General features: G+C 44.1%; 1 long non-coding RNA gene across 1 annotated transcript; it reads right to left on the reverse strand.

Annotated features, from left to right (window-relative positions):
* Positions 1-394: 394 nt before the first annotated feature.
* Positions 395-25,525, reverse strand: LOC125102670 (uncharacterized). Its single transcript, XR_007128165.1, has 2 exons — positions 25,297-25,525; positions 395-867 (listed from the first exon to the last, which is right to left on the reverse strand). It is a non-coding gene; the product is annotated as an uncharacterized LOC125102670 (long non-coding RNA).
* Positions 25,526-25,873: the final 348 nt, after the last annotated feature.

Raw genomic sequence — 25,873 nt, forward strand, 5'->3', positions numbered from 1 at the left:
TAAATAAAGTCTTTTTTAAAAAAATGCCAAAATCTACCAAAAAAAAAAAAATCCTGACTTACCGCTCTTTGCTTTATTTCACTCAGGCAAATGAAGGCGGCTAAAGATGGGCCAAGTATCTTGCACGGCATTGCCTATTATTTTTAACACGTTCACCAATATTCTTTCTGTGGCCAGATTTGTCGAGCTGAGTCCCTTGGCAGGAAAACCCCATCCCAGCACCCTGACGGACAGCTGCATTGAAAAGAAAGTCAGTGGGATTGTTATGTTAACCCTGGGATACTGAAAAATCCTAGATGGGTTCTAAACTCAGATTTTGTGTTATAGAAGAATAATTTATTTTCCATTGAGAGAATTAAATTAAGAGTTACACCAATAAATTCTCAAACGTAGCTGTAACCATTCACCCCAGCTTATTATGAAGACATCACAAGGAAAGGAAGAGCTTACCCAGGGCTTTGGTTACTGGGTTTCTTAGGCCCGAAAGTGTTCAGAGGGTCCACAAAGCCCCAAGTCAGTAGCCGTGGTTCGGGGGATTTTACCCACGAGGTGCCCAGGTGGGTACAATGTGTGTCTCTCCAGAGAGCCTGGAACATTGCTGATCCAGGACTGAGCCTGCCTCCCTGAAATGCCTTCTAGGCAAGCAGTCCCTCAATTAATCTTCTCAAGGCTTCAATAGATCTGAGAAATGAAAGAACACAGTTCTCTCTCAAGACAGACCTGCAGGTCTGCCCATGTCTTCTGGATCCCTTCCAGTTTCTGGGGAGACTTTCTTTCTTGCAAGTCTGGAATGGGTGTGGAAAGCAGCAAGGCCCTCTTCTCCACCAGTGACAGGATGTGCGTTCGCTTGCCGACACAGGCAGCCACCTGTAAGACCAACACCTTGTTTCTTTTGTTTGGAGATTTGGTGCGAAGCAAAGCAGGTCCCCTTCCCAGGAGGCTAATAAAAGGGAATTTGTATTTAAAACAAGGATCTGTGCCCCAAATACGATTTCCATCTATCTCCCTACCAACACACAAATATTCATTAAAACTAAATTCTAAAATTAGCCATGCATGTCTTTAAAGGATTAAACTCCCCTCTTAGCAAAGTAAACTTAAAAACTCTATTCAGGTTACTAGTGACCTTTCTTCTTTTTAGAATATGTCACTCTCTCATCAGAGACATCAAATCTTCTTTTCATGAATAAAGATGTCAGAATTAAGGGATGTTGGGCAGGTAGTCAGTTAAGTGTCCGACTCTTGGTTTCAGATTGGGTGATTTCAAGGTTGTGAGATCGAGCCCCAAGTAGGGCTCCCTGCTCTGTGTGGAGTCTGCTTGAGATTCTCTCTCCCTCCTACTTGTGTTCTCTCTCTCTCTCTCAAATAAATAAATAAATAAATCTTTTTTTTTTAAGTCACAACTAAGAATTAGAACTCTTAATATTTGTTTGCCCTCACGCTATAATTTCAAGATGAAATTATCTATCACATTAAAGAAGTCATTTTCCAGTAGGGCACACACACACACACACACACACACCTGTCTCTCTCAGATCTATTCCTCGATTATATGATAAATAGATTGGAGAAAATGACAGGATTATTCCCAGTTTGTGACGAAGTTAAGCTTGGCATATGATCCCTGCTTCTCCAGTGTTATTTCTGGATACTTTGCCTACCAATATTCAGTTTCCTACCATTTAAAAAAAAATACAACATTATTCTCATCATCCAGCCCTTTTCTCATATTTCCTTTCATGTTTTATTTTATTTTTTTTTAAAGATTTTTATTTATTTATTTGACAGAGAGAGATCACAAGTAGATGAAGAGGCAGGCAGAGAGAGAGAGAGAGGGAAGCAGGCTCCCCGCCGAGCAGAGAGCCCGACGCGGGACTCGATCCCAGGACCCTGAGATCATGACCCGAGCCGAAGGCAGCGTCTTAACCCACTGAGCCACCCAGGCACCCGCCTTTCATGTTTTAAAAATAGCATTTTTGAAAGTTGAAAATAGAGCTACCCTACGACCCAGCAATTGCACTACTGGGTATTTACCCTAAAAATACAAATGCAGTGATCTGAAGGGGCACGTGCACCCGAATGTTTATAGCAGCAATGTCTACAATAGCCAAACTATGGAAAGAACCTAGATGTCCATCAACAGACGAATGGATAAAGAAGATGTGGTATATATACACAATGGAATACTATGCAGCCATCAAAAGAAATGAAATCTTGCCATTTGCGACGACGTGGATGGAACTAGAGGGTATCATGCTTAGCGAAATAAGTCAATCGGAGAAAGACAACTATCATATGATCTCCCTGATACGAGGGAGTGGAGATGCAACGTGGGGGGTTTAGGGGGTAGGAAAAGAATAAGTGAAACAAGATGGGATTGGGAGGGAGACAAACCATAAGAGACTCTTAATCTCACAAAATAAACTGAGGGTTGACAGGGGGACGTGGGTAGGGAGAGGGTGGTTGGGTTATGAACACTGGGGAGGGTATGTGCTATGGTGAGTGATGTGAAGTGTGTTAACCTGGTGATTCACAGACCTGTACCCCTGGGGCAAATAATACATTATATGTTAATTTAAAAATTTAAAAAAATAAAAGTAAAAATAGCATTTTTGGGGTCCTGGGTGGCTCAGTAGTTAAGCATCTGCCTTCGGCTTAGGCTGTGATCCCAGAGTCCTGGGATCGAGCCCTGCATCGGGCTCCCTGCTCAGTGGGAAGTCTGCTTCTGCCTCTCCCTCTCCTGCTGCTTGTGTTCCCTCTCTCGCTGTCTCTCTCTCTCTCTGTCAAATAAATAAAATAAAATCTTTTTAAAAATAGCATTTTTTCAGATTATAAAATTAATACTGTTTGTTATAAAATTTTAAAATATGAAAAGTTATGAAGAAGAAAATCAGGTTACCCATAATCCCTCCACCAAGGCTTAATCCTGTTAATATTTTTGGTGTATTTCCCTTCTGTATTTTTAAGTATGACTCCCCCCCCCCAAAAAATTACATAGCAAATAAATCAGAGGCAATTTTCCCATTCTTAATCCATATCCATTTGGCATAAGACCACTTATGTTTGGTCTTGAGCTTGTCCCACACTGCCTCCAGCCCTGATATTTGGGTCCCTGCCTTGTGTTCTGTTTCTCCATCCACCCTGACCCCGAGTTCCTCAGCTGGGGCCCCACTTACACTGGATTCCAGGTTTGAGTTTTGGCTATTTGCCTTCAATGCCGTTTGACCCCATGGGCCTTTGGGAACGTGAATTCTCAAGGCAAAAACTTCATGTATCTCTGTACCCAATATAACAAAAATCAAGTAAGACTTCATGAAAATCTACATTCTTCATTATTTTTGATGCTTCTGAAACTAACTGAGAGTTTTACTTTGCCTTTTTTTTTTAAGATTTTATTCATTCATTTGAAAGGGAAAGAGAGAGAAAGAGTACAAGCAGGTGGAGAAGTAGAGGCAAAGAGAGAAGTAGACTCCCCACTGAGCAGGGAGCCCAACGTGGGGCCCGATGCCAGGACCTGGAGATCATGACCTGAGCTGAAAAAGATGGTTAACCATCTGAGCCACCCAGGTGTCTCTTACTTAGCCTTTTTTAAAAGCAGGCATTTCCAAAGACATGAGATACTAGAGAGCAGGCACCATGCTCATTTATAACTCCAGCACTTGGCCCATAGCAAGTCCTCAATAAATGACCACTGAATGCTTAAATGACATTGAACTCTTGCTTCCTGTCTGGGGAAATATAATCAAAGCAACAGTAATGACTATGGTCGGTATCTCTGCGTCCTTTATCAGCCAGAATCACTGAGCTTTAATCACTTAAACTTCTCTGTTCTTCCAGGCAGGGTCTCCCCTTCCTGGCCACTGGCCTCCTCCTCCTCCTGCCACCTTCATGCCTGCTGCTTCTCCCCTCCCTACCTCCCGCCTCCTCAGATGGACTGAGCTCCCTGGCAAGTAGAATGAGGTGCCCTAATGTGGTTCCCATTGCCTTCAATCAGCCTTCAGCGACACCCTTCATCAGCCTGTAGGTGTCTGCCACACTATTCCACCTGCTTCAAGAGAGGTAAGAGCAAAGCCTTTCCACTCTCACACACTGAGAAAAGGACAGGTGAACCGCGAGGTCATTAACAGAAAGCTATTTTCAAAAATTTTGAGGACAATTGTGACCTCTGATGACAATCCCATGTTGGTAACTCAGTAGTCATGGGGTATCTGGTTGGCTCATTCAATAGAGCATTCGACTCTCCATCTCATGGCTGTGAGTTCAAGCCCCACGTTGGGCATGGAGCCTACTTAAAAAAAATTTTCTTTTCCTAAATACTAAACAACAACAACAACAAAAATAACTCAGCAGCTACATTGCCTCGTCTGTGGTTGGAGAGGACAGAGCTGCAAAGGGGACAGGGATGGGGAAGGGAGAACCACAAGAGAGGCCTTGCAAGACTCAAAATGAGACTGACCACAAACTTGGGCAAATAATTAACTTGACCTTCTGCACCTAAGCTTCATCCCACCTTTAAAGTATCACCAAGAGATCCTAGAGATTTTATTATATCCTTTGATTCATCCAGTTATTTAAATTTGGGGCCCAAATTGCTTTTTGATAAACAGAATCACATTTTTAAATATTGCTGCTTGAAAGAACCCAGACATCTCACACCCATTAAGGTGACCTGGTTAAGAAATAAAGAAAGAAAGGAAAAGAAAAGAAAAAAACATGTTGGTGAGGATGTGGAGAAACTAGAACCAAAACAGTACAGTGGTTTCTCAAAAATGAAACACAGAATTACTTCCGGATACTAGAGTTCCGCTGCTGGACATTTACCCAAAAAGAATTGAAAGGAAGGACTCAAAGAGGTATTTCTGCACCCATATTCGTAGCTGCATTATTCTCAATGTCCAAAAGGATGGAAATAACCAATGTGTCCATCCACAAATGAATGGATAAATAAAATGGAGTATAATATTATGTAGCCTTAAAAAGAAAGGAAATTCTAAAGGAAGAAGGAGGAAGAGGAGGAGGAAAAGGAGAAGAAGGAGAAGGGGAGGAGGGGAGGGGCAAGAGGGGGAGGAGAGGGGGAGGGGAAGAGAAGGAGGAGGAAACCGACACACGAGTAGTCATTCGTAGAGAGGGAAAGTAAAATGGCGGCTGCTGGGATGTGGTTATTTTTAACAGATGCAGGGCTCCTGTTCTGTAAGGTAAAGTTCTGGAGACGGATGGTAGTGATGGTTTGACAACAACATCAGTGTGCTTAATGCCACTGACCTGCACATGGAACAGTAGGGAAGATGGAATGTTTTATGCCACCTTTATTTCCTGCAATTAAAAAAAAAAAAAAGGAGCCCTGAATGAGTCCCTTTGTTTTTTTTGGGGGGGTGGGGGTTTGCTTTTTGGGGTTTTTTTAAAGGTTTATTTATTTTATTTTATTTTATTAAAGATTTATGTATTTGTTTGTTTCTTTATTATTTGAGAGAGAGGGAGGGAGATGAGGAAGTGGGAGAGAGAGAGAATCCCAAGCAGACTTTCTGCTGAGCTCAGAGCCCGATGCAGGCTTCGATCCCACGATGTCCTTGAGCTCATGACCTGAGCCCAAATCAACAGTCAGACACTAAACCGACTGAGCCACCCAGGTGCCCCTGAATGAGTCTCTTTGTAAAACCAAAGTATCCTGTGTAAGGTGAGGAATCACACCTTTTCCTCCTAAGCTGTTTTGGGAATTCAGGCTTTTGTGTAAACCTAAAGTCAGTCGTCCCTGAGATATGTTTTGCTCTGCAAGCAGCCCGTCTGCAGTCACTTCTCCAAGAAGATTCTGTGAGAGCCATTCATATACCAACATTTGATTTCATACTTTTCTCTAAAAAATTACTTTGAGAGTCACGGCCATCCACTCACTTCCATTGCTACACAAAGGGCAGCTTAATAACGTCATTCTGGGGCGCCTGGGTGGCTCAGTGGGTTAAGCCGCTGCCTTCGGCTCAGGTCATGATCTCAGGGTCCTGGGATCGAGGCCCGCATCGGGCTCTCTGCTCAGCAGGGAGCCTGCTTCCCTCTCTCTCTTTCTCTGCCTGCCTCTCCATCTGCTTGTGATCTCTCTCTGTCAAATAAATAAATAAAATCTTTAAAAAAAAAAAATAACGTCATTCTGTCATTGCCGCCACCACAGGGAGATGAGGGGACATGGATACACAACCCTCCCCCACCCCCACACACAGACAGAAGTGAAGTGAGAAATTCCTGCTCCTCTCAGCCGGTGGTGGGAGTGCTGGGTTGGGTGAATAATGGCTCCACTGGCCACAAATGAAGCTTCCTCTGACTCATCGGGTAAATGAAGCTGCTTTATCTCCCTTGCCCCACCTACCTGCCTTCCCCATCCTTTCCTCCAGAGCAGTCAGGGACTGAGATAAAAGTGAGCGCACTGCACTCCTAGTGCAAGGAGGCTGCTGAATCAGGAGTGGGCCCAGCCCTTGCAGCATGGCCCCAATAACGCCTAGACCTTGCCTTTCATCCGCGGACCTCAAAGTCCTCAAAAGCATAAGCTGGCGAATCCTGGTGCAGGCCCTGGGAAATGATCTGGGCTATTTCCAAGTCAGAGAAACTAAGGCACAATGGGGGTCATGGTCGCATTGGGTATTAGCACAAGATCATGGTCCAACGAGAACTCAGCACTTCCATGTTACTTTTAACCACCACCCTCCCTCCTGCCTTTTTTTTGGTAATCGAACTCACATAGTCTAATGGGTGGGAAGAAAAGGAATAACAATTTTGTACAAAACGTAATCTGCAAATAACGCAGTGATTTAGGACATCTCAGAGAATGTGTTTGCGTTGCTTTTAGGAAAGCTTTTCTTCCTGAATGTCCCTGGGAGTGTCTCCCCTTTTGGAAAACCTTATTTCTCAGGACGCCAGCGGTCTTTTGGAAGGCAGTCACCTCAGGCTGTAAAACTATTTCCCCGAACTCGAACTCGCTGTACAGGAGTCACGTGGGGGATCTATTAAAATGCAGAATCCAATCCAATAGTCTGGGTGGGGCCTCAGATTCTTGGTCCAAGGACCACACTTTGAGTAGCAAGGAGCTAGACGGGGCAAGCTGCTCGCAGACAATGCCCTTCTTGAAAACGAACACTTGGAGCCTATCCATTCCCCGCCCCTCCCCCCCGCACCAGCTTTCTGGGCGCTTAATTATTCTGAGTCTTTAATCATTCTGAGTTTAATTATTCCGACTCTTTCGAGCCTAATTTGCAAATCATGCTAAGGTTGGCACATCGAGGCACTGGAGGGAGGTGAGAGAGTGGTGGTGGTTTAAAGCTTAAACAAACTAGAGAGACGCATCATCTCTGATCATACTTAACCGTAGTTAACAGACACGATCCTTTAAAAGCGTGGGACCACATATAATTGTGTGCTAAGAGCATTCCAAGGCAACACTCCGAAAAAAGGAGAAACATTAGTAGGAGGTCACTTGGGGGTGAAAAGAAAAATTACCCTCCAACCAGCCATCCCGGGTGTCTCAGGTACACAGTCCAGACACGGGAGAGGCTGCGCAGCGGATACTTATCAGTGTTTGACTTGACCTTTCGCCTCTGCGGTGTTATTCCCGGCCCCCACCGTTGTCGTGGTAACGCTGATAACCCGGTGAGGCTTCTCCACGCCTCCGGAATGTCGGAGTCCTGCGAGCAGTCTCCGTGTTTAGGTCTCCCAGCCTGTAGACGAAGAGGCAGTTGAGGCCCCGGGGCACAATTTCTAAATGATAAGGTGTATGGCAAATCCCGATTCTTTGCAGACACCGCAGACTTCAACCCACCATGGCCAGAGCTGCGCGGGAGGCAGCCGCTGCCGGAGGAGGCTTACCCGGGTTTCTGCCAGACCAGACATCAAGGATCAGAGCCGAGTGTGCATCTGGCAACGTCTACAGCCCGCGGGGCAGTCCATCCGGTGTCCTCCCCCGCCGGGGAAGAGGATTGGGGGATGGAGGGAGCAGCCCCTCCAGCTCTAGCTCCTGCCCTACAGATTCTGCTTCATCTTTCCCTCTCATCCTGGCAAATATTTCAAATGTCCAGAAAAGGGCAGATCATATTGCAAAATGTATATGCCAGCTTTCTCAAATATCGCCATTAAATATTTTGAAAGAAATCCGTGTACAGGTACAGTTAAATGTTGGCCGTGTGCTCCTTCCTGGTCCTCTTGGTCCTCCTCTTTCCAGAGCTGGTCATCATCGTGACTTTGCAATTTGTCATTTCGGGCGTCCTTTATACCCTCACTCCACATGCTGCGTGATAATGAACGTCTGTCATTGGTTTTGCGTGGCTTTCTATTAATGGCATCCCACTGAAGCCATCTTCTTGAAAATGTGTTTTTTTTCACCCAACATTATGTTTGGGACAGGTTTCCATGGAGGTACGTGTAGTTGATTCATATTAAGTTGGTGTATAGTATTCCTCAATATGGATTGAATTGTATTTATCTGTTCTTCTGTTCATGGGCATTGAAGTCCCTTAAAATGTTCACTCTTATAGACAAGGTTGCCATGATCATCCTTGCAAAGGCTCCTTGGACACATGTCCCAGATTCTTTACCTAGGAATGCAGATGTTGGGACACAGAATAGGTGTGCCTTTAACTTTACTAAAAGCAGCCAGTGTGCTCTTCCAAAGTGTCCCAGCAGACATGTCCCAAAGCCGTGGGGCAAGCTCCTATTTCTCCCTGCACATCTTCCTCAACACACAAAATAGTCAGACTTTACTTTCTGGTAGGAAGCAAATGCTCTCCCCATTCCCCTTTATAACAGCCATTGAGATACAATTGGTATACCAGACAATTCACTCATTTAAAGTGTGTATTCAGGGCACCTGGGTGGCTCAGTTGGTTAAGCATTTGCCTTCAGCTCAGGTTATGATCTCAGGGTCCTGGGATCGAACCCCATGACCGGCTCCCTGCTCAGCAGGAGTCTGCTTTTCCCTCTCCTTCTGCCCCCACTTCCCATGCTTGTACTGTCTCTGTCAAATAGTCTTAAGAAAATAATGAAGTGTATAATTCAATGACTTTTAGAAGTATATTCAGAGTTGCCTATCCATCACCACAATCACTTCTAGAATATTTTCATTACCCCCAGAAGGAGCTTTGGCTCCTTTTAGCCATCCCCCCCCCCATTTTTAAACCCCTCCCTATCTCCCTCGCCCTGAACAAATACTGATCTACTTTCTGTCCCTCTAGATTTGCCTTTCTGGACATTTCATATAAGTCACACTTTCATTCTTTTCACAGGTTCCTATAACCTGACAACATAGCACTTTGCTTCATGTCTTTTAATTCTGAAATATTTCAGTATGTGTTTGGTGCCCATCTTAATTTGAATTTCCCTAATTATTAAGTCTCATGAGGTTTTCATATGCTTATTAGCCAACTGGAATTCCTCTTCTGGAAATTAGCATCTTCCATTCTTTCATCCATAGGATTGTCTTCTCCTTGCTTATTTGTAGGAGTTAAATATTCTGTGTATGAATCCTTTTATGGTTACATATGTTATGGATATTGCTGGGAGGCAATGCTCGCTGGATGTCTCCGTGTTCCTGCACTGCCCAGACCTTTCTGAGACACAGATATTGACATGCTACAAAGACAGAGACTGCTCTCTTTCTCCCCAGACCCATTTTCTCATCATTTTCCAAAGATGATAAACCCTGAGCCAGATGTTTACATTCCAGATGGTTGTAAAAACCCAGAGACCTTCCTTGCCTCTCCCCAGAGTTTTGTTGACATTGGAGAGCAAAAGTCTCTCCTTCCACCTCCAGGGTGGGAGGAACAGATGTGTGGCAACTTCTATTCATGCTCCGAGATCCATCATATTAGAGTTCCTCACTGCGTTTCAAGCCCCGGTACATGCAGGGTACATCTGGTCCTCACTGCGTTGTCTGTTGAGAATTGGCACCAAGACCAATATGTGAACAAATCATCAGTCTGTTCTCGGATCCAGAAACTTGATGTTTCCAGCCAGTATAAATAAACATCTGCAGATAGAAAAACAACAGATATCTCCTCCTGGCCTTTGCCTTTGTGTAGGCTATATTTTTTTTTTCACTGTGGTAAAATATACGTACATTAAATTCATCATTTTGGCCATGTTTAGTGTACAATTAATTCAATGACATGATAAATTCACAGCGTTAGGCTATGACGCTGTGAATGGACGCTATCCATTTCCTGAAAGTTTTCATCTTCCCAAACTGAAACTCTATACACATGATACACTACCTCCCCATCTCCTCTCCCTCCAGTCCCTGGCAACCACCATCTACTTTCTGTCCCTCTGACTCTGACCATTCTAGGAAACCCATGCCAGTGGAATCTTAAAAGTATTTGTCTCTTTGTGAGTGGCTTAGTTCACTGAGCGTAAGGTCTTCAAGTCACATCTATGCTGTAGTCTGCGTCTGAATTTCCTTCGATGTCTTTTAATTGTAAAGTGCAAAGACCATAAACTTGAGCCCCTTACCCATTTTTAAATGCACGGCTGAGTGGAACTAAGTAGATTCACACTGTTGTGCGACCATCACCACCATCCGCTCCCAGAACGCTTTTCATCTTGCAAATCTGAAACTCTGTCGCCATCATTTAAGGGTACTTAAGCCCCATCCCCTCTCCCCTCCAGCTCACTCCTGTTTTGTGGCAGAATAATATTATAACCACTCTATATCCATAACATATTTCTTGAGCCATTCATCTGTGAATGGATACTTCAGATGCTTCCACCTTTTGGCTAGTGGGAATAATGTTGCCATGGACATGGGTGTGCGCTTATCTGTTTGATTCTCTGCTTGCTTATGCCTTCTTTTGTTGAAAAAGAAACTGAAGTTTTAACACATTTCTTTTCACCCTTTCCATTAGGGTCTGTGTTTTTTATATTCCATGAAACACCATTTAAAAAATACACCATGCTTGGGGTGCCTGGCTGGCTCAGTTGGAAGAGCGTGCAACTCTTGATCTTGGGGTCATGGGTTTGAGACCCATGTTGGGTGTAGAGATTACTTAAAGAAAATTTTTATAATATATATGTGTATACAAACATATACACATATATATTTATACACACACCATATATATACACATACCATTTTATATATTTAATATATAAAAATATATAAATCATATAATTTCTATTATATAAAGTTATAATAATATAATATATGAATATTATATAAATAAATTTTATATTTATTTTATATAAATAAAAATATTAAATATAAATTATAAATTTATAATTTATATATGTATAAATAAGCATGGCATGTGTGTTTGTATAAATAAGCATGGCATGTGTGTATACAGCTTTCTATAATGGCCAGCCTGGTTTCTGGCTCCCATTGCTCTGTAATCACAATGCTGAAGCTGTTTATCTCCACCTCAGGCTCTGGGTCAGCCTGCCTAAATCAGGACAGGCAGAGAGCTTGCCTTCTGCCCTAGGCCCTCCTGTCAGCACTCTGTGGGCCCAGCCCCAGTCCAGGGGCACCAACCTCTTCTCTGATTCATCTTGCTTAAGTCCTGTGCACTCTCATCGGCTCCTCTAAAGAATGGAGCCTTGTGCCTGAACTCAGGTTTAGGGTCCAGGTCCTTGGTGTGTCCTCTGCCTGGACCACCAGCTTCCCACTCAGATCATCCTGTTGCCTGAGTCCTAGTCGCCTGCCACAACTTCCTCCAGCTGCTTGCTTTAGGGATCTTTTGCAAGGCCCTCCTCAAGTCACTGACGTCTCAGATAACCAGTTGGGGTCAATGCCTCCCCCCCACCCAGCACTGTTTAGATTACAACCAGATGTGCGGACATTCCTTGTGTAAACAAACAGATCATTACTCCCTCTGGTCTTTTTTTTACCACCTACTATGCGCCAAGCACTGCTTGGATACAGACGGACAAGCCCCCTATCCCCATGGTGCTTACAGAGACCAGACCATAAATGGAGAGCAGACAGTAAATAAACATGGGAGCAAATGAAACAATTCCAACCTACAATAAGGCTCTAAAGGTTATGAACAGAGTGTTACACTAGAGAGTGAGGTAGCCAGGGGGCTGCCGTGGTCATTGGGGAAGATCTCATGGAGGAGGAGATAAGAGATCTCAGATATAAAGGAGGTGAGAGTGTTGCAGAAGGAGCTTGCGAACAGAGGCTTACTGTGGCCACAGGCTTCAGAGGCCAGCGAGGGATCAACAGGCCACTGCCCGGAACTGAGCCTCAGCGAAGGGGCCCTACCTCTCCAGCTGGGCCCCTCAGCTCAGCGACCAGCTCTGTTACCCCCAGGACACTGACTGTGTGGTCCCCTTGGACCTCTGGGAATCTCTCCACGGTGGGCCTCAGCCAACTTACTATGGCCATTCCCACTGCCAAGGAAGTCACTCAATAAAATTTTTTTAACAAGCATTTATTGAGGAACTAAAAGGGGACCAGCCCTGAAGATGCAAAAGTAAATAAGCAAAATAATTGAGATCAGGGTCTTGGAGCAGTATTTGTAAATTTTTATGTTCATAGCAGCACTAGTCACAAAAGCAAAATGGTGGAAACAAAGTGTCCATCCGCAGATGAAGAGATAAACAAAATGTGGTCTATACATACAAGGGGATGAACTATTACTCAGCCTTAATAAGGAAGGAAATTCTGACACAAGCTACATTATGGCTAAACCTTGGAGAACATTATGCTCTGTGAATTGAACCAGTCACAAAAAGACAAATACTGTATGATTCCACTTGTACCTGGAGTCATCAAATTCATAACGACAGAAAGTGGACGGGTGGTTGCCAGGGGCTGAGGGGAGGAAGGAATGGGGGGAGATTAGTGTTTCTTTTTTTTTTTTTAAGATTTTATTTATTTGACAGACAGAGATCACAAGTAGGCAGAGAGAGAGGAAGAAGCAGGCTCCCTGCGGAGCAGAGAGCCCGATGCGGGACTCGATCCCAGGATCCTGAGATCATGACCTGAGCCGAAGGCAGTGGCTTAACCCACTGAGCCACCCAGGCGCCCGAGATTAGTGTTTCATGGGTACAGAATCTGTTTTGCAGAATGAAAAAAGTTCTGGAGAGGGATGGTGGAGATGGGTGTACTCCATGCCACTGACCCGAAGGACTCCCATCAACTCTCTGCAGGAGAGACGCCATTCAAACACCTGCACCAAGAGACTTGACGAAACCCTGACAGGGCTTCTGGCAGCCAAGGCCCTCGTCTCTGGGCCAACCTAGCCCTCCCCTTGAGATCCTGTCTGGAAAAACTCAAGGTTGTCAAAAGAATTCGCCCTCAGTTTCAGCTAACACCTAATTAATACCTCCCTTTCTTAGAGTATGTACCAAAAAAAAAGCTTCAAATTGTAAATCTTTCCTCCGTTGAGATGTTGAGATGTATGTCTCTGCTACAACCCGGGAGTCTCCTTCTCTAGGACCTAATGGCTTTTATTTATTTATTTTAATATTTTATTTATTTGAGAGAGAGACAGAAAGAACATGAGCAGGGGGGAGGGGCAGGGGGAGAGGGAGAAGCATTCTCCCCACTGAGCAGGGAGACAGCAAACGGGGCTCGATCCCAGAACCAAAGTCAGACATTTAACTGACTGAGCCACCTAGGTGCCCAAAAGCCATTTTTTTTAAATGTCATCATCAAGAAGGATAGGGCCTCTGGTTTCCAGTCTTTAGAGAAGTAGAAGCCTCCAATAAATGTGATTCGAAGACACAGCTGTCCTAACTCCAAGTTCATTGAAAAATATTCTTACCAGCTTTTTGTAACATTTCACCTTCTGGCCCCTGCATGAGTCCCTGCTGGCTTTCCTTCCCCACTCCTTCATTCTCCCTTTATTTTTATTTTTATTATTATTTTATTTTAATTCCAGCATAGCTACCATATGGAGTTATGTTAGTTCCAGGTGGACAATATAGTGGTTCAATAATTCAGCATATTTCTCAGTGCTCATCAAGATAAGTGTACTCCTGACTCTCTCTTTAAAATCCTGGGTCAAAAAATAAATAAATAAAATTAAAATAAAATAAAATAAAATCCTGGGTCATCCCTGGCAAATCGGGAGGGAGGCTCAGCTGTTTCTCCAACCACAGTCATTAGTGAATAAGATCTGTGAATAAAAATGCCCAGCTGTGTTTAGCTTTGATGACTGTACACTTACACATGTTTAAAATAGTAAGTTTTGGGGCACCTGGGTGGCTCAGTCATTAAGGATCTGCCTTTGGCTCAGGTCATGATCCCAGGGTCCTGAGATGGAGCCCTGCATTGGGCTGCCTGTTCAGCGGGAGTTTTTTTTTTTTTTTTTTTTTTTTTTTTTTTTTTTTTTATAATTTTTTTATTTTTCAGCATAACAGCACCCAGTGCTCCATGCAATCTGTGCCCTCCACAATACCCACCACCTGGTGCCCCAACCTCCCACCCCCCACCCCTTCAAAATTCCCAGATCGTTTTTCAGAGTCCATAGTCTCTCATGGTTCACCTCCCCTTCCAATTTCCCTCAACTCCCCTCTCCATCTCCCCTTGTCCTCCATGCTATTTGTTATGCTCCACAAATAAGTGAAACCATATGATAATTGACTCTCTCTGCTTGACTTATTTCACTCAGCATAATCTCTTCCAGTCCCGTCCATGTTGCTACAAAACTTGGGTATTCATCCTTTCTTTCTTTCTTTCTTTTTTTTTTTTTTTTTTTTTTTTTTTTTTTTTTTATTTTTTTTTTTTACAGCTTTATAAACATATATTTTTATCCCCAGGGGTACAGGTATGCGAATCGCCAGGTTTACACACTTCACAACCATAGCACATACCCTCCCCAATATCCATAACCCCACGCCCTCTCCCAACCCCCTCCCCCCATCAACCCTCAGTTTGTTTTGTGAGATTAAGAGTCACTTATGGTTTGTCTCCCTCCCAATCCCATCTTGTTTCATTTACTCTTCTCCTACCCCCTCAACCCCCCATGTTTCATCTCCTCTCCCTCATATCAGGGAGATCATATGATAGTTGTCTTTCTCCGATTGACTTATTTCGCTAAGCATGATACCCTCTAGTTCCATCCACGTCGTCGCAAATGGCAAGATTTCATTTCTTTTGATGGCTGCATAGTATTCCATTGTGTATATATACCACATCTTCTTTATCCATTCGTCTGTAGATGGACATCTAGGTTCTTTCCATAGTTTGGCTATTGTAGACATTGCTGCTATAAACATTCGGGTGCATGTACCCCTTCGGATCACTATGTTTGTATCTTTAGGGTAAATACCCAGCAGTGCAATTGCAGGGTCATAGGGTAGTTCTATTTTCAACATTTTGAGGAACCTCCATGCTGTTTTCCAGAGTGGTTGCACCAGCTTGCATTCCCACCAACAGTGTAGGAGGGTTCCCCTTTCTCCGCATCCTCGCCAGCATCTGTCATTTCCTGACTTGTTAATTTTAGCCATTCTGACTGGTGTGAGGTGATATCTCATGGTGGTTTTGATTTGTATTTCCCTGATGCCGAGTGATATGGAGCACTTTTTCATGTGTCTGTTAGCCATCTGGATGTCTTCTTTGCAGAAATGTCTGTTCATGTCCTCGGCCCATTTCTTGATTGGATTATTTGTTCTTTGGGTGTTGAGTTTGCTAAGTTCTTTATAGATTTTGGACACTAACCCTTTATCTGATATGTCATTTGCAAATATCTTCTCCCATTCTGTCAGTTGTCTTTTGGTTTTGTTCACTGTTTCCTTTGCTGTGCAAAAGCTTTTGATCTTGATAAAATCCCAAAAGTTCATTTTTGCCCTTGCTTCCCTTGCCTTTGGTGATGTTCCTAGGAAGATGTTGCTGCGGCTGACGTCGAAGAGGTTGCTGCCTGTGTTCTCCTCGAGGATTTTGATGGATTCCTTTCTCACATTGAGATCCTTCATCCATTTTGAGTCTATTTTCGTGTGTGGTGTAAGGAAATGATCCAATTTCATTTTTCTGCATGTGGCTGTCCAATTTTCCCAACACCATTTATTGAAGAGGCTGTCTTTGTTCCATTGGACATTCTTTCCTGCTTTGTCGAAGATGAGTTGACCATAGAGTTGAGGGTCCATTTCTGGGCTCTCTATTCTGTTCCATTGATCTATGTGTCTGTTTTTGTGCCAGTACCATGCTGTCTTGATGATGACAGCTTTGTAATAGAGCTTGAAGTCCGGAATTGTGATGCCACCAACTTTGGCTTTCTTTTTCAATATTCCTTTGGCTATTCGAGGTCTTTTCTGGTTCCATATAAATTTTAGGATTATTTGTTCCATTTCTTTGAAAAAAATGGATGTTACTTTGATAGGAATTGCATTAAATGTGTAGATTGCTTTAGGTAGCATAGACATTTTCACAATATTTATTCTTCCAATCCAGGAGCATGGAACATTTTTCCATTTCTTTGTGTCTTCCTCAATTTCTTTCATGAGTACTTTATAGTTTTCTGAGTATAGATTCTTAGTCTCTTTGGTTAGGTTTATTCCTAAGTATCTTATAGTTTTGGGTGCAATTGTAAATGGGATGGACTCCTTAATTTCTCTTTCTTCTGTCTTGTTGTTGGTGTAGAGAAATGCAACTGATTTCTGTGCATTGATTTTATATCCTGACACTTTACTGAATTCCTGAACAAGTTCTAGCAGTTTTGGAGTGGAGTCTTTTGGGTTTTCCACATAGAGTATCATATCATCTGCGAAGAGTGATAGTTTGACTTCTTCTTTGCCGATTTGGATGCCTTTAATTTCCTTTTGTTGTCTGATTGCTGAGGCTAGGACTTCTAGTACTATGTTGAATAGCAGTGGTGATAACGGACATCCCTGCCGTGTTCCTGACCTTAGCGGAAAAGCTTTCAGTTTTTCTCCATTGAGAATGATATTTGCGGTGGGTTTTTCATAGATGGCTTTGATAATATTGAGGTATGTGCCGTCTATCCCTACATTTTGAAGAGTTTTGATCAGGAAAGGATGCTGTACTTTGTCAAATGCTTTTTCAGCATCTATGGAGAGTATCATATGGTTCTTGTTCTTTCTTTTATTAATGTGTTGTATCACATTGATTGATTTGCGGATGTTGAACCAGCCTTGCAGCCCTGGAATAAATCCCACTTGGTCGTGGTGAATAATCCTTTTAATGTACTGTTGAATCCTATTGGCTAGTATTTTGGCGAGAATTTTTGCATCTGTGTTCATCAAGGATATTGGTCTGTAGTTCTCTTTTTTGTTGGGATCCTTGTCTGGTTTTGGGATCAAGGTGATGCTGGCCTCATAAAATGAGTTTGGAAGTTTTCCTTCTATTTCTATTTTGTGGAACAGTTTCAGGAGAATAGGAATTAGTTCTTCTTTAAATGTTTGGTAGAATTCCCCCGGGAAGCCGTCTGGCCCTGGGCTTTTGTTTGTTTGGAGATTTTTGATGACTGTTTCAATCTCCTTACTGCTTATGGGTCTGTTCAGGCTTTCTATTTCTTCCTGGTTCAGTTGTGGTAGTTTATATGTCTCTAGGAATGCATCCATTTCTTCCAGATTGTCAAATTTGTTGGCGTAGAGTTGCTCATAGTATGTTCTTATTATTGTCTGTATTTCTTTGGTGTTCGTTGTGATCTCTCCTCTTTCATTCATGATTTTATTTATTTGGGTCCTTTCTCTTTTCTTTTTGATAAGTCTGGCCAGGGGTTTATCAATCTTATTAATTCTTTCAAAGAACCAGCTCCTCGTTTCGTTGATTTGTTCTATTGTTTTTTTGGTTTCTATTTCATTGATTTCTGCTCTGATCTTTATGATTTCTCTTCTCCTGCTGGGTTTAGGGTTTCTTTCTTGTTCTTTCTCCAACTCCTTTAGGTGTAGGGTTAGGTTGTGTACCTGAGATCTTTCTTGTTTCTTGAGAAAGGCTTGTACCGCTATATATTTTCCTCTCAGGACTGCCTTTGTTGTGTCCCACAGATTTTGAACCGTTGTGTTTTCATTATCATTTGTTTCCATAAATTTTTTCAATTCTTCTTTAATTTCCTGGTTGACCCATTCATTCTTTAGAAGGATGCTGTTTAGTCTCCATGTATTTGGGTTCTTTCCAAATTTCCTCTTGTGATTGAGTTCTAGCTTTAGAGCATTGTGGTCTGAAAATATGCAGGGAATGATCCCAATCTTTTGATACCGGTTGAGACTTGATTTAGGACCAAGAATGTGATCTATTCTGGAGAATGTTCCATGTGCACTAGAGAAGAATGTGTATTCTGTTGCTTTGGGATGAAATGTTCTGAATATATCTGTGATGTCCATCTGGTCCAGTGTGTCATTTAAGGCCTTGATTTCCTTGTTGATCTTTTGCTTGGATGATCTGTCCATTTCAGTGAGGGGAGTGTTAAAATCCCCTACTATTATTGTATTCTTGTCGATGTGTTTCTTTGATTTTGTTATTAATTGGTTTATATAGTTGGCTGCTCCCACGTTAGGGGCATAGATATTTAAAATTGTTAGATCTTCTTGTTGGACAGTTCCTTTGAGTATGATATAGTGTCCTTCCTCATCTCTTATTATAGTCTTTGGCTTAAAATCTAATTGATCTGCTATAAGGATTGCCACTCCTGCTTTCTTCTGATGTCCATTAGCATGGTAAATTCTTTTCCACCCCCTCACTTTAAACCTGGAGGTGTCTTCGGGTTTAAGATGAGTTTCTTGTAGGCAACATATAGATGGTTTCTGTTTTTTTATCCATTCTGATACCCTGTGTCTTTTGATTGGGGCATTTAGCCCATTAACATTCAGGGTAAGTATTGAGAGATATGAATTTAGTGCCATTGTATTGCCTGTAAGGTGACTGTTATTGTATATTGTCTCTGTTTCTTTCTGATCTACTACTTTGAGGGTCTCTCTTTGCTTAGAGGACCCCTTTCAATATTTCCTGTAGAGCTGGTTTGGTATTTGCAAATTCTTTCAGTTTTTGTTTGTCCTGGAAGCTTTTAATCTCTCCGTCTATTTTCAATGATAGCCTAGCTGGATATAGTATTCTTGGCTGCATGTTTTTCTCATTTAGTACTCTGAATATATCATGCCAGCTCTTTCTGGCCTGCCAGGTCTCTGTAGATAAGTCTGCTGCCAATCTAATATTTTTACCATTGTACGTTACAGACTTCTTTTCCCGGGCTGCTTTCAGGATCTTTTCTTTGTCACTAAGACTTGTCAATTTTACTATTAGGTGACGGGGTGTGGACCTATTCGTATTGATTTTGAGGGGGGTTCTCTGAACCTCCTGAATTTGGATGCTTGTTCCCTTTGCCATATTGGGGAAATTCTCTCTAATAATTCTCTCCAATATACCTTCTGCTCCCCTCTCTGTTTCCTCTTCTTCTGGAATCCCAATTATTCTAATGTTGTTTCGTCTTATGGTGTCACTTATCTCTCGAATTCTCCCCTCGTGGTCCAGTAGCTGTTTGTCCCTCTTTTGCTCAGCTTCTTTATTCTCTGTCATTTGGTCTTCTATATCGCTAATTCTTTCTTCTGCCTCATTTATCCTAGCAGTGAGAGCCTCCATTTTTGATTGCACCTCATTAATAGCTTTTTTGATTTCAACTTGGTTAGATTTTAGTTCTTTTATTTCTCCAGAAAGGGCTTTTATATCTCCTGAGAGGGTTGCTTTAATATCTTCCATGCCTTTTTCAAGCCCGGCTAGAACCTTGAGAATCGTCATTCTGAACTCTATATCTGACATATTACCAATGTCTGTATTGATTAGGTCCCTAGCCTTTGGTACTGCCTCTTGTTCTTTTTTTTGTTGTGAATTTTTCCGCCTTGTCATTTTGTCCAGATAAGAGTTTATGAAGGAGCAAGTAAAATACTAAAAGGGTGGCAACAACCCCAGGAAAATATGCTTTAGCGAAATCAGAAGAGATCCCGAATTGTGAGGGGGGAGAAAGGGGAAAAAAGGGGTTCAGAAAGAAAGAAAAAAAAAAAAAAAAGAAACTATTAAAAAAAAGAAAGCCGATAAAGAAAAAATATAAAAAGAGGAAAAAAATATATATATTAGATAAACTATTTAAAAAACGTTAAAAAAAGAAAACGGTAAAAGTTAAAAAAAATTCAGCAGAAGAAGAGAAAAAGAAAAAAAAAATTGAAAAAGAAAAAAAAAATTAAATTAACTGCAAGGCTAAAAAATCATGGGGAGAAAGCCATGAGTTCCGTGCTTTGCTTTCTTCTCCTCTGGAATTCCGCCGCTCTCCTTGGTAGGTGAACTTGGTCCTGGCTGGGTTTCCCGTAGATCTTCTGGGGGAGGGGCCCGTTGTAGTGATTCTCAAGCGTCTTTGCCCCAGGCGGAGTTGCACCGCCCTTACCCGGGGCCGTGCTGAGTAATCCGCTGGGGTTCGCTTTCGGGAGCTTTTGTTCCCTGAGCGCTTTCCGTAGAGTCCGGTGGACGGGAATAAAGATGGCGGCCTCCCGGTCTCCGGCCCGGAGGAGCCGAGCGCCCGGGGCCCCACTCCTCAGTGCGCCCTCAGAGAACAGCGCCCAAAGACTCCCGCCACTCTGGCCTCCGGCCACGCTCCGAGCTGACCGAGCCTGAGACCGGTTCAACGCAACCCCGAGCTGAGAGTCACTCCTCGGCTCTGTCTCTGCAGCCGGCTTCCCCGTTCTAATACCGGTAAGCTTGCGACACTCAGACACCCCCGATCCTTCTGCGACCCTGCGGGACCTGAGGCCGCGCTGACCCGGCCTGGGCTTCCAGTTAAGCCTCTGGAGCGATGTCCCTCAGCGGAACAGACTTTTAAAAGTCCTGATTTTGCTCCGTTGCTCCGCCGCTCGCCGGGAGCCGGCCCCTCCCCCCGCGGTCTATCTTCCCGTCGCTTTGGATTCACTTCTCCGCCAGTCCTACCTTGCAGAAAGTGGTTGATTTTCTGTTTCTGGAATTGCTGTTCTTCTTCTCTTCAATTTCCCGTTGGATTTGTAGGTGTTTGCAATCTTTAGATAAGCTATTTAGCTGATCTCCCGCTACCCGAAGTAGTCTCAGCTGCTACTTCTCCGCCATCTTGACTCCTCAGCGGGAGTTTTATGTTTTGTGCATTTTACCACAGGAAGACTTCAATTAAATTAAAAAGTCATAGTGGTAAAAAGTTTTTTAAAAATTTTTTAAATAAGTACACAGGTGGCTTTTATTGAAAGAGTTTGCTTTCTAGTATAGAAGAAATACAAGGTCTGAGGAAGATCGTGAAAAGTGTCATATTTGAGGTACAGAAAAGGGACAAAGGTGTCTGGAGTGGGGGTGGGGATGATCACTTCTAGTGGCAGGGTGGGGAGAGGGACAGAAATCAGGGATGCAGCCACAGGGACATGTGAAGGCAGGAGAAGAGTACTCCAGGCCAATGAATGCCTGAGCCAAAGCTCCGAGGTGAGAAAGCTCCAAGGAGGTTCAGGCATAGCAGGTGCTTCTATCTGGTTGGAATTGGAAAGGTTCAATTTAAAAGTATCCACCAAGGGTGCCTGGTGGCTCAGTCACTTAAGCAGCTGCCTGTGGCTCGTGTCATGGTCCCAGGGTCCTGGGATAGAGTCCCTGGTTGGGCTCCCTGCTCAGCGGGGAGGCTGCTGCTCCCTCTCCCTCTGCCGCTCCCCCTGCTTGTGTTCTTTTTCACTCTATCTTTCTCAAATTAATAAATAAAATCTTTAAAAAGAAAAAAAAAAAATCTACCAGAAGGAAATTTTTTAAAATAGCAGAGAATCAAATCAGAAAACATCTTGATTTTGTTCTGTAGGCCAAAGGGAGCCACTAATGGTGTTTAAATGGGAAAAGGAGTGATCTAAAGTCATACAAAAGACAGAGAAAGCCCGCTGCCTCGTGCTCTGTGCTACCTGGAGTACAGAGGTTGGGGAGGGTGAAACCTCACTAAAACTGAGTCAGAGGCCGGCAGGGAGTGCTCTCACACACAACCACGCTCCACCGCAGACCCCCCAACAAGGAGCGAGTACCTGGCAAGGATGAGACTTTACTGCACCAGCGCGAGGAAGAAAGGTTTCCTTCTTCCCCAGCAGCAGCCCAGCCAATGGGAGGCTGTCACAACTCAGCCAGTGAGAAGCCATCACACTGGGAACTTACTCCAATGGGCTTTTAGTTTATAATAACTCCCAACTCCACCCCACCTTTTCTCTATAAAAGAGGGATCCGCTCCGTGCCCACCCTTTTCCAGTGGCTTGGGCATCCCGAGTTGTGATTTTCTTCCCTGTCTGAATAAACTCATTTTTGCTGGTGAAAAACGTTCATTGTGAAGGGTAACAGAAGAAAGTTTGAGAGCTAACACCATTGTCTTGGTGAACTGATGGAAGGGAGCATAAGGGAGCATAGTGAGAAAGGCCACGTCTCAGCCTTCACATGTAGGTGATGGGAAAGATTGCCAAGGAAGGTGGAGCCAAAAGGAATGCCTGGGTTGAGGGCGGGGCAGTGATAGCTCCAACTGGACGATGAAATTCAAAAAGAGGAATATCTCTGAGGGGAGCTGAGCAGTTGAGGTTTAAACTGGTTGAGCTAGAGAAGCTAATGGGAAATCCATTAATTTATAATATAAGACTCGTACTCATTCACTGAATAAATTAAATCTGCTTTATTTCTGAAACTGGAAGGGAGAAGTCCGTGGTAGACTCCAGAGGGTTAATGATTCGAAAATTCCTGCCCCCTCTACTGAAGCTGGATCCCCTGGAAATTGGGTTCATACTCCAGATTGAATGAGACACCCCCCCCCCAAAAAAGATAGAAACTATACAATAACTGTTACTTGTAGGAGCTGCACTGCCAGTTCCTGGGTCAGAGAGTTTGGAGTTGGGACTAGACCAGTGGTTCTCAGACATTGGTAGAACTAGAGTCTCCTGGAGGTTATGCAGAGTCTGCTTGGGTAGGTGGGTGGGGCTTGAAGCTCTGCTTTCCAGCAAGTTCCCTCCCTGGTGATCTCATGCTACTGCTCTGGGAACCCTCGTTGAGTAGCAAGATGCTGGAACACACTACTGAGATGTCGAGAAGGCAGGAGGGGAAGGGAAGGGACATAACAGGAAACCTACCTGCTCCGCCCCAGAGGTCACCTGAGCAACCTCCATCCTGCAATGCCTCTGAGTTTGAGAAAGCCCCCGGGGGCTTGTGGACAAGTGGTGGGAGGGAAAGAGTGGGAAGAGCTCTGAGGTCAGACAGATCTGGGTTTTGGATCCCAGGCTCTGAGACATATTACCTCTGTAACCTGTGGCAAATTACTTCTTCCTCCAAAACGTCAAGCTGTAAGTGACAAAGTCATGGCTACATCCAAGGATGGGAGGTATTTGAGGAAATAAGCATTAAGCCCGGCTCCTGGCATGTACTAGGGATTCTGCTGTAGCGAAAAGTGTTTTTCCTTCGAAATCTGAGAAAAGCCTATTGTACACAACCCTCAATAGACTTGTTAATAGACTACAAACAGGGACAGGGAGATGCGGACAGGGGACAGATTAGATGCTGGCTAAGCTGGTGAGCTCTGGAGCCAGCCCATGGGGGGTCAACTTCTGAGCTCTGTCACTTATTCACCGTCAAGTGCTCAGGCTTCAGAGCTAAGTGGAGGAGGAAAGAATGGCGCATCCCTCAGAGACCCGTAATGAGCATGAAATGTGCAATGCCCTTCCATGTAGAAGCCCCTCAATACAGGAGAGCAGTGGTTATTGTTTGTTTCAAATTAGCACAAATGACCTTTCAGAAGGAAGTAATCAAAGACCAGACGCCTTTGTGCCCTTAGCAGACCACTTGCAATTCTAGACAAGACTCCCAAAGGGAGTTGGAGATTGGAGAGATCAGATTAGCCCAAGAAAGAGTAAATCCTTCCTTTCCCAGCCCATGCACTTCTCAGTCACCTTCCTGGTGTCCTCTCTCCTCTGTCTGCTGATCCACTCAACTGTCCTTCCCCTCTGTGCATTCCCCGTACCCCCTTCCCCACACACCTTTCTCCCTCTACCTCCTCTTTTACCGTGCATTTTCCATTCCCCCTCTGTTTGCCAACATGAGCAATCATCATTGCCAAATTAATTCATCCTGGAAAAAGTTTAGAAGTTGGCACACCCGAGCTTTCTTCGAATAGTCATTTTTGCCATGAGCTCTTCGCCTGCGGGCCAAGAGGTTTGTTGAAACCTGCCCCATCCCTCTTCTCCCACAAGTGTGGATTCGTGGTTTTTTTCAGGCCCAGGTTTACAGAGCACCCCCCCACCCCCGCTGCCACTTCCAGACTCTCTCAACAGAGTTTAGGATCAGCAGCAGCTGGAAGTGTTTAGCTCTAGATAAGATCTGGAGAAGCAGGAGGGAAGTCACACCCACAAGCACTGGGCAGTGGCGAGGGATAGGGGTGTGTGTGTGAGCACGCACGCACGCACGCACACACCACATACACACACACTCAGACTCCTATTCCCTCCAGAAAAACCTTTTTGCCAGGAGTCTCCTGAGAGTCAGAGCAAGCACAAAAAATAGGAAGGAGCTCGGACTCCCCACTCCTTCCCCATCCATCCATTCTCCAGAGAGAATCCCTTTCAAGTGCAGATAACTGGCCTCATTCACAAGGCTGGCATCCTTAGGAGTGAAAGGTCAGAGTTTCGGATCAATCCTTGCTCAGAGGCTGAGATCCTTCTATCATAGCCTGAATGAAACTTGTCTGGGTTTTTAAATTATAAATGTCATTGTCTGATTAGTGGCTAAATGCTCTTTAGTGGAATATAGACACACACACACACACACACACACACACACACACACTTACTGTATCTTTGCCTTTATATTCCCACTCTGAGAATGGCCAGCACCCTGTCTTGAGTAAACATTTGCCCGTCCCATCATCCCACAGTGACCCAGGTTGAAGTTCCGCCCATGTTTCCCCTGGTCTAAACCCGCCACATCTCCCTGTCCCAGCAGAACCAAGCCCTGAGCCTCAGCCTGCCGCATGGACACGCAAGATGTGCCCCAATGGGATCCCTGTCTGTCTTTCTCTGTTTCTCCCTGACCCACCCTCGACTCCAACTGAACAGGTTGATTCACTGTCTTCTGACTCACCCAAGCACATTCCAGTCTTAGCTCAGACCACGCTTCTACTCTCTGTCCCAGAAGGCTCTTTGTTCCCCGATTCCACACAGGTTGACCAAGTCCCCACTATGTGCCAAGAGAGGATACTTCCCGTGACGTGGCTAGGGAGGGTGGTAGAGAAGGGGTCAGACTGTCCTGACAGTGTAAGAAGTGGATAGGGGTGGGGAGCTGGGTTCTGGGGTGGGGGCAGGGGCAGAGCACAAGCCCGTGGGGGCCTCATGGAATGGAATGGGAAGAGTAACATCAGCCATACTTACTGTTTCCAATAAGTGTGGGATACCCCTCGTTGTCCCCGTTCTGGAGAGGAGGAGGGTGAGAGCTTGCAAGGGGTAGAGGTCTATGTGCTGGGAGGGCCTCCTCCAGCACCAGCACCGCCAGATCAGACAGGGCTAAGGGACCACTCCAGGCAAGCAGGAGCTCTTCCCTTCTGCATTTCACTTGGCAAGCGATGGCACGGGCCCTTGTTCTTTGCAGTGTTTTTAAAACTTCGCGTGCATGTTGTATCTTGTCTCCCCAGCTGGCTGTGTCCCTGTGGGCAGGGCACTATTTTGCACAGAGTAGGCAGCCAATAAATACCTTCTGAATGAATAAGTGAATGAAGGTACTCATAGCACCTGGTTATCGACCCGAATCATCTGTCCCCAAAATTGCTCTACAGAACAGAAAACTGCTCTTTCCGACTTCACAGGGAGGACTGCATAGATGGAAGTCATTGGTGTCCCTGATGAGACTTGAGATACTTCAGGTGAAAAAAACACTAAATCTTCCTGGATGGGGGAAAAAAAAACAAACTTACAAAATAAAATCGATGTCACTTCACCACTGGGGCCTCGA

Source organism: Lutra lutra, chromosome 6 (genome assembly GCF_902655055.1).
Source record: "Lutra lutra chromosome 6, mLutLut1.2, whole genome shotgun sequence".
Lineage (NCBI taxonomy): Eukaryota > Metazoa > Chordata > Mammalia > Carnivora > Mustelidae > Lutra > Lutra lutra.